Below are 9,296 nucleotides of genomic sequence, written 5' to 3'. Positions count from 1 at the left end.
TTTTCCTCTGTTATTTCTAAGGAAAATTTATTTATTTTAGTTGTTATTTTAAAATTTTCAAATAACAGACAAACAATATAAAGTCATAAGATGTATAAATTGGATTTTGTAGATACACTACAAGAATATCTCATTTTAGCGGCAAAGAATGTGCGTAAGCGAGAAATATGACACTAATAGCGTCGGTTGTGCGTCGGTGAAGCCGACACTACACAAGAAAAAAATGACAAAAACTTCAAAGACACATTCAGATAATTATATTTGTACTTTATATTATTGTTTAAGTTATGCGTCGGTCTTAACGTCGTTCAAATCGACGTAAAGCGAGTAAAAAAAATTAAATGAATTTAAATAGTGATTAAAACGCGTCAGATAAAATAAATTAAAATTTTAAATTAAGAAAAAACAGAAAAGCATAATTGTTCTTCTTCCTTCTCTTCTCTTCTCTCTTTTGTTCTCTTTTTTCCTTTTTTTTTTTCTCTTTCACAATTATACAGAGAAATAGTTGTATTTTTCTATGTTTTGTTGTATATTCTCACTAGGTATACAACAAATCATAGTTTTTTGTATTCTCTCTCTTATTTTTCTAATGAGAAGGAAATCTATGTGTTTCTTATTTTTCTAATGAGAAGGAAATCTATGTGTTGTAAAACATGCAACATTGGGTACAGTCATAAAAGAAATTGAAAAAATATTGTAATAAATTCATTTAGTACATAGTTTTTAATGCCAATTATCTATTTTTAAAAAGTATTATAAACACTAAAAATTATTTTTATAGAAGTTTAGATATTTAATTAATTTATAAGTATTAATAATAAACTCTTCAAGTATCATATTATATTAATTACGTTAATTGTATTATTTTCTATCATTACATTATAATGAATATTCAATTTAGTATGAAACAATTATTTGACTAAATTGATAATTTTTTTATTAAGTAAAATTTTATTTATTTTATTAATCTGTTCATATATTTATGCCTATTTAAAAAAAAAAAAAAAACTATCACTTCATATTTATTTTCGAAAGTTGCTTTATGCGGCTCTGTAAGTTTTTATAGAATAGCTTTTTATATTTCATATGAAATTGCTAGGTTAAAAAGATTAAACGATTATAGTGACAAAAATTTTGTCTAATGTTATCAATTTTTTTCAATTTTTTTTTCAACATAACTCGTTGTAATACCATTATGTTCAATTTATAAACTCATGAAACCTTGCTTTAAACTATATGGATTTGAGTTATGTACTTGTATGGTATATTCTGAATATATTTTTCAATATCACAGCCACTTAACATTTTTTTGTTTTCATTTAAGCATTATGTTTATTTTAACAACTTCTTTTAAAATATATATATATATATATATATATATATATATATATATATATATATAACTATATTTATTCATCTGATAAAAGAAAGTAAAATAGTTTATCTATCTCAGAAATTTAATTATTATATGTGGGTGAGTACTTTGTTGTTTTTTTTTTTTCATTGGTTCATGTTTGTTTGTAATACTAATGTTAATAACTTTTGTACTTTCATATTTTCAGAAAACTTCACATATTGAAGCTGCTCTTTGCAATTGTTTATGAATACTAAAGCATCTCTTTACTCTGCATTATGCATCAATGATGCAGAAGACTGAGAACTAGTGTCACACAGTTGTTACTTCCTGCTCAATATCTCATTTCGTTTTTATTTCTAAAATCATAAATATCTTAAATACGTTCAATATTTTATTTCAAAGACCTAAATAAGTTTATATTCTTAATTTTTATTTTTTTATAAGAAAGCAAATATAATGACTTCAACCCTTTGATAAAGAATATATACATAGTTTTTACACTACACATCCAAAACAATCAAATAGCAATACTTACTACAAACTTGCAAGAAACCAAGTGAACCAAGTGAACCAACCTAAGAGACATACACACATCCAAACTCAATAAAAAACAACATTGAGCATAGGTTCTTCAAGCACTCCATGATTTTGAGACAAGACTTTTGTTCAAAGTGATTATGTTGCAATGCCAAGGAGTATGATAATTAGACCATGTGATTTTTAAGGATGATCCACTTCTCCATATTATAGAAAAAGATGTGAGGTTCCATGTCTTTCCTTGATGTGAGATTCTTTGTATTTTCCTTATAGTGCCATTCAACATGTCTTTGGAGATGTCACAAGAAGTTTCCAAAGATAGAATTGTAAGAAAATGAGCTTCTGCAACACCAAAAGACACATGTGGACTAGGCATCCATAATGGTTAGTACATAGATAAGGTATTTTAAACTCCATGGACTAATGATTATTTATTGAATTAAAGTGACATTAAGGTATGAAATGTCTAAAGGTTTTCTAATTTTACAATTTTTTGTAATCAAATAATAGATTTTTCTTTGTAAGCCCAACAAGTTTATGACAATATTTCAACAAATTAAAGAAACAATTCAATCTATTTAAAATGAAACTTAACCGAAGATTCTAAACTTCGAACAAGAAACTCTCTATACTTTAGTTATATCAAAACTAAAATAATCGCTATAAACACTCTAAACTTTCAAATTAATTATAACTCAAACTTAATATAATAAAAACATCAAAGTTTTCAACCGTCATATAACAAAACTAATAATTTATATGTTATATGTTATAATATATACCGAATACTAAAACATTTTTAACCAAGTTGAGATGGTTGAGTTGGTCTAAGGCACATTAAAGTTCTGATCCAAAAGGATGTGGATTCAAATCTATTTTCAACAAATTTTTTAACTTTTCTCTTCTTTAATTTATAACTTATTAAAAAATAAAAAATTTAATATATTAATGTGTTATTGAAAATCAAATTTTTATATTTAATCATTTTATAATCATTAATGTTTAAAAATATTAATTAATTGATGAAATTTGGTAATAAATATTGTAATTTAATAAACTCTTTTAATTAAATTAATCATTCTCAATTAAATTATATATATATATATATATATATATATATATATATATATATATATTACGAGGTTAATAAAATATGTCTCCTACTAATCTAATTTATAAATAGGTTTTGTATTTTAAAGAGATGACAAATCATCTTATTATATAGATAAACAATATGGGTAGTAAAATCGTTGCAAAAATTTATAGGTGTCATCAAATTAGTACATGTACTCATCATAGATTTTCACCTTTTTTGAAACATCACTATTTAAGAAAGATAAAAGTAATAATAAACTGTATTTAAATCATAAGGGTTAAATATGTTTTTATCCATTAATTTTGAGTGAAAACTGAAATTAGTCCCTCCTTGAAAGTTTTGACTATTTTAGTCTCTCATATTTAATAAATGGATGAATTTAGTCATTTTAACCAAATTTTGTTGAATTTATTTGATGTTTTAAATGCGTTTCTAAATTAACATAGAAGCGAAAATAAGTTAAACAATGTAAACAACTCAAATCATATCATGAAATGCGTTTAAAACGTCAAATAAACTTAAAAGAATTTGGTTAAAAGAATTAAATACACGTATTTTCAAAGTTGTGGGACTAAATTAGTCTAAACTTCCAATAAGGGACTATTTTCAATTTCCACCGAAAATTAAGGGACCAAAAACATATTTAATTCAAATCATATTAAAACTAATTGTTTCTAAAAGACTTGCTTTCTTACTCTTAAAAGTTAAGTTTGATTGGTATAACGTTGAAAGCTTTTATATATATGACATGTAAGGTTATATGTTCTAAATTTTAGTTTACCTGTTTAATATCTTAATTTAATGCTAAAAGTTTAGTTTATTGTGAAAACAAACTAAAAAAACAATCACAATCAACATCTTCGTTCATATGTTATCCACATTTAAATTATGTGATTAAGGAATGCAACACCCATAAAGAAATACTGACATGTAATCCTTCCTTTTGTGTTTATTAAACACGATCTTCTACACTATTAATTCAACTTTTACCTAACTTCTCATTCATATAATATATGATCTGATATATTAATTAATTAATTAGTAATTTAATTTTAAACAAATTAAATCAAAGTTTCAATGTAGCATTGAGATGCTGAACTAGGCTATTAGCTCAAAACTGTTGGAAAACAACAAGGGTTACTGAATTAGTGCAGTTTTATCCTTTTAGAGTTCAGTTTGTCAGAATTTCATTTAATTTATCTGATTTTATTTCAAATGTAATTCTGACAAAGTGAACTGCAAAAGAATCAAACTACGTTAATACAACAAAACTTATTGCTTTGAAACAATCCTGGTTAGTAGCCTATACGAATATCTCAAAACTACATGAATGCATTGAGGTTAATTTGTATAGAAATAAATTACACTTAACTAATATGTCAGATCATGTATTACTGACATGACAAGTTAAGTAAAAACTAAAGAGTTATATAGCTGTAGAAAATGTTACAAGTTAGTATTTCTTTTTTTATATAAAATTTCATTTTTGAACTTTGAGCTCAATAGGGTGTTATTATATTGTTATTTAGAGTATTGCATTCATTATTATAACTAAATTATTTAGATATGAACAACACAATGAAGAATTTCATTATTGATGAAGATGTTCTTTATTGTGAATGTGTTTTCAGAAAACAATAAACTTTTAACACTAAATTAAGAGTTTAAAAGGGTAAATTTGTATTTAAGATAGAAGCATTCATTTTTGAATCTGAATATCCAATTTGACATTTATGCATACAACAACGTTAGATAATTGAAAAGTATAAGCTCACCGATCAAACTAATTTTTAAGCGCACAGGAAGCAAGTGTTTGAGACAATGAGTTTTAATATTATAATTCAAAGAAAGTCTATATTTTTTTCATTTTTTTTTCTGTCTTAGATAGTGATGTTATAAAGGTGAAAATCTCTTCTTCTTTTTTTTTATTTCAGGGTTTCTTTGAATCCAAATTTTTAAAAGTGGACTTTTGACTTTTCTAGATACAGGATAACATTTGTATCTACCGGTTTTTATATTTTTTTTAAAGTAAAGTTGTCCTGTACAAGGACGGTTTCGGTTCATGAAAAAATGAAGTTGTCAAGACAAATAATGGCTTCAAGTTTTTTTTCTATTTCTTTTATAGACCTTGCAGTATAAATTTTGTTGTTCCTAGCGATTATATTTTTTTTGTGTAATTTGTAAAATAAAATAAAAAAGTTAAAAAGGGAAGTCATTATATATTTTGATGACTTCACCTTTTACATGAATCGAGACCGTCCTGATATAGGACGATTTTATTTTTTAAAAAAAAAATAGAAAGTGGTAGGATACAAGACGACTTACGTGTAATATAGTCCTGTATTCTGACAACTTACCTCTATGTTAAGAAAAACAGTAATCCATCCATTTTTACAATTTTAACATTAAAGGGAACTCTTAAATTTAAATAAGGCCTGAAAATCTACTTGATGAACAACTACTACAACTTTATATGATAGATACCTTATGTTTTGATTAATATATTTAGTTTTCCTCGTTAAGTGTGTATGACACATATTAAGCAAATAACATTGAAGATAATCATTCATTTTGTTATTATTTTGAGTTAATAATTCTGAAAGTGATCTTGTTTATTTTTTAAGTTTTTTCAACGCACTTTTGTTCCTGATTAGGCAATCAAAATGTTTCTTCTGATAGAATTTCACAAATAGTAGTAAAAGAATATTCTATATTGTAAAAAGTTTTGTAAAGAAATGGAATGTAATTAGAAATTTAAAGATTAAAAGAAAAGCTCTTTACTCTGTTTTGCAAATGTGTCTTTGTTCCTTTGTTCCTTTTCTTGGAAAATCTTACAGCTTCAATCTTCCATATTTCCCTGATTGATCTTCTTCAACTAGTTAGGAAATAAAATGGATTAAGAAAAAGTTATGTTCTACATTTGTTGCTCATAAAAGAAAAAATATGCAAAGGGATTGAAAGATGAAAGCTAAGAGATGAAGAAACTTAAAGATTAGAAAATGAAGAGAAGATAGGAACTGGATGGTGCTTACCTTGGAATGGAGAAGAAGAAACTTTTACGTTCTTTCTAATATTTTCTTCATCAATTTTAGAGAAAGGAAATGAGAGTTTGATTTGTTTCAAGAGTTATGTTAGCTTTTATAGTATGAAATGTGTCTGAAGTGTGATCACCTTTTTTTTATTTTTTTGCTAATCATATAGAAATATGTCATTATCTTAAATGGAAAGGATTTAATTTTTAAGTGGTAATTGTTTTTAGTTTGAAGAATTTTATTTTATGGATTGAGACATTCTAAATTTTTTTATATATACCAGTATATTCTTTATTGTTACAGAAAAAGTTATATTAATCTGTTTTAAAAATTTTAGGCATAAAAAATATTAAAGCTATTCTCATGAAGTTGTGCCAAGTGTGTGGACTTGGCATTACTTGTGTTTTGTAACCTACTTCAGCATCTCAATGCTACATTAATGCATGTTTTGAATACGTTGTATCAGTAAATTCATTGGATATTCATATGGCACACATTTCAAAGTTTTCTGATAAGATAGATTCAGTAACTGTTAAGAGTAAAGAAAGTTTTCCTTTTCTTTTTCCAACCATGAATTTTACTTTTATCTGTATATTAGATAATGATGTTTGAAAGGTGAATAATGTTTACGATGCTCAAAATCTGATTATTACACATATACTTTTAAACGATAGTGAATATATTATAGTAATAGTAAAGAAAGGTTTAAAATACAGAGTATGAAAGGAAATATCATTATTAACATTGAACATAATAATAAATCTTGAGATTAAAGAAAAGACACACTGAAAATATAATAAAAGTGATAAAATGATCTGATTACATGTTGAAATGAAACAGAAAACAAAAAGAATACATAAAAATACATAATCACTCTATTGGCTTTTGACTTGAATTCCATGCAAGCTTCCTGAAAAAATGAAAATAGAGAAGTAATTAGCATTAGTATTAGAAACAAAGATGAATATATGAATGCTGATGTTTGCAATAAGAAACAAAGATACTCACCCACCACCAGCTTTACTAACATCCACCAAGTTCACCGAACTTGTCGCCATATTTTCCTGCCTCTGAAAATAATAATAACATAGCAGTGTCAAATGAATGCAGAGAAACACAACATTTATGTGTTGCAGTAGTTTTTATATGCTAACCTGATGGTACCGTAATGTTTTTGCTGTGAAAGAGATGGAGTCGTTCATTTGATTTACAGCAGCATTTCTTGGATCTCTTCTTACCTGTTTGCAAAATCAAATGGTTTAGAAGATGAAATAATAGAAAATATTATTTGTGAATAACATCTCTCTGTCACACAGTTTCTTGTTGTATAAAGTCTAAATAATTTAAGTATTACATTTCTGAGATAGATAAACTATTTTACTTTCTTTTATCATATGAATAAACAAAGTGTTTTATTAGTGTAATTAGATATATATCTTGAAACGTGAATATAAACACTTACCGGGAAATGAAAAAAGAAAATTCATAAATAGCTGTAATATGTAAAAATATATTCAAATATGCATTACAAGTACATAAACCATAAACCAGATTTTTCAAACAGATATATATAGCTAACCACCTACTAAGAAATAAATTTAACCTAAATTGTGAAAACCTATCCTATGAAACCCTAAAACTTACGGTCTCAGAAAATAACGTCCGGCGGCAGCAATTTTGAGAATACGATGACATATAGAAAGGAAAGAAAGACGAGTGGAAACGAGGTGTAAGCATTTTACGTTAAACATATATATAGCGGAATACGAGGATGTGGTCGTAAAAATTCTATCATTATTTAATTTTTTTTATTGAAGTGTGAAAATATATATAAAATCATAGTTTCTTTAAATAGGTATAAATATATGAACAACTTTATAAAATTAGTATAATATAAATAAAATTTGACTTAATAAAAAATTATCAATTTAGTCAAATATATGTTTCATACTAAATTCAATATTCGTAATAATGTAATGATAGAAAAAAAAAATACAATTAACGTAATTAAAATAATATGATACTTGAAGAGTTTATTTATTAATACTTATAAATTAATTAAATATCTAAATTACTATTAAAATATTTTTTTAGTGTTTATAATGTTTTTTTAAAATTTGATATGCATAAATAAATTTTCATGTATTGCAAATGATAAGTTGTAAGTCTTAATTCCCTTCTAATACATCATTAAACTATAGAGTAAGTTTACAATATCTACAAAACAAATTATGACACTTATAATAAACTCATACTATAACTTTTTCCACAAGTCCTAACCCTTTACTTCCATAAATTATATACTTATATACTTTACTTTAGAAGACATATCTAAACAGTTAGCAATCCAAACGGTTACAATATCTACTACCGTTGTTTGCATAAAGCAGTTAATCTGAGTTTCAGACATGAAGAATTATAGGAAAATGTTATCTTTTTTACGATAGTACACTAACAAGAATGTACTATTAAACTCTTTGAATACAATATTTTAGTAACAAAGGCTTTTGTAAAAATACAACATTGTTCTTTAAGACATTGGAAACAGATGAAAGATGTTTAGACAAAATTAGGCTCATACTGTTAAGGATTATTCACATGTTACTAGTTTGAGTTATTTTGATTTCCTAATCTGCCCCCAAACTTGTTATGTTGACTTTTTAGAAACATGCTTCATATGTCCGAATTTATATTTGCGTTGAGCTGGTCTCTTAAAGATGGAAATTCAATAAAAATATTATTTATCTAATTATTTAAAAATATATAATTTTAAATATATATATATATATATATATATATATATATATTTTTAAATAAAGAACAAAAAGAAAAATACTAAAACCCATCTCAAAATTCAATTCCTCACAAATTGAAATTTGATTGGTTTTCCAATTAATATCTGCTTGGATCGGTGTTCAGGATTCTCTCTGAAACTGAAATTTTAGACGTGGAAATAATTGGCACAATATATTGTTGAAAAATAAATATAAAATATGTTATTTAAGTGGAAAAAAAAAATCTACGAATCCAACACTTGAAAGAATACTTAGGTGTAGTCTTTCTTCTGTCTTTATTCACACGATGCAGCTCCATCTCTCTCCAATTACTTAAATTTTCAATAATGCAAACAATAAATGTTCTGATGTGTTAATTACTTTTTTATCTACACTCTTGAAGAAATAATTATACTAATATTTGTTAAAGAAAATGTTTGGGAAGAGAAGTAATAATTTTGGTGTTTTGATTGGTAGAACGTTGAATCCTTGTACATATG

The 9,296-nt window shown here is 25.2% G+C and overlaps 2 long non-coding RNA genes across 2 annotated transcripts; both read right to left on the bottom strand.

Moving 5' to 3' along the window:
• Positions 1 to 1,809: 1,809 nt before the first annotated feature.
• On the bottom strand, positions 1,810 to 6,137 carry LOC146880821 (uncharacterized). Its single transcript, XR_014986368.1, has 3 exons — positions 6,023 to 6,137; positions 5,772 to 5,865; positions 1,810 to 2,236 (listed from the first exon to the last, which is right to left on the bottom strand). It is a non-coding gene; the product is annotated as an uncharacterized LOC146880821 (long non-coding RNA).
• Positions 6,138 to 6,742: 605 nt separating this feature from the next.
• On the bottom strand, positions 6,743 to 7,735 carry LOC146880820 (uncharacterized). Its single transcript, XR_014986219.1, has 4 exons — positions 7,667 to 7,735; positions 7,177 to 7,260; positions 7,031 to 7,092; positions 6,743 to 6,932 (listed from the first exon to the last, which is right to left on the bottom strand). It is a non-coding gene; the product is annotated as an uncharacterized LOC146880820 (long non-coding RNA).
• Between the last annotated feature and the right edge of the window lie 1,561 nt (positions 7,736 to 9,296).

The sequence above is a fragment of the Vigna unguiculata genome, chromosome 11 (genome assembly GCF_037176805.1).
Source record: "Vigna unguiculata cultivar grain cowpea cultivar isolate G323 ecotype 2 chromosome 11, ASM3717680v1, whole genome shotgun sequence".
NCBI lineage: Eukaryota > Viridiplantae > Streptophyta > Magnoliopsida > Fabales > Fabaceae > Vigna > Vigna unguiculata.
This window is presented reverse-complemented; position numbering and strand designations above follow the sequence as displayed.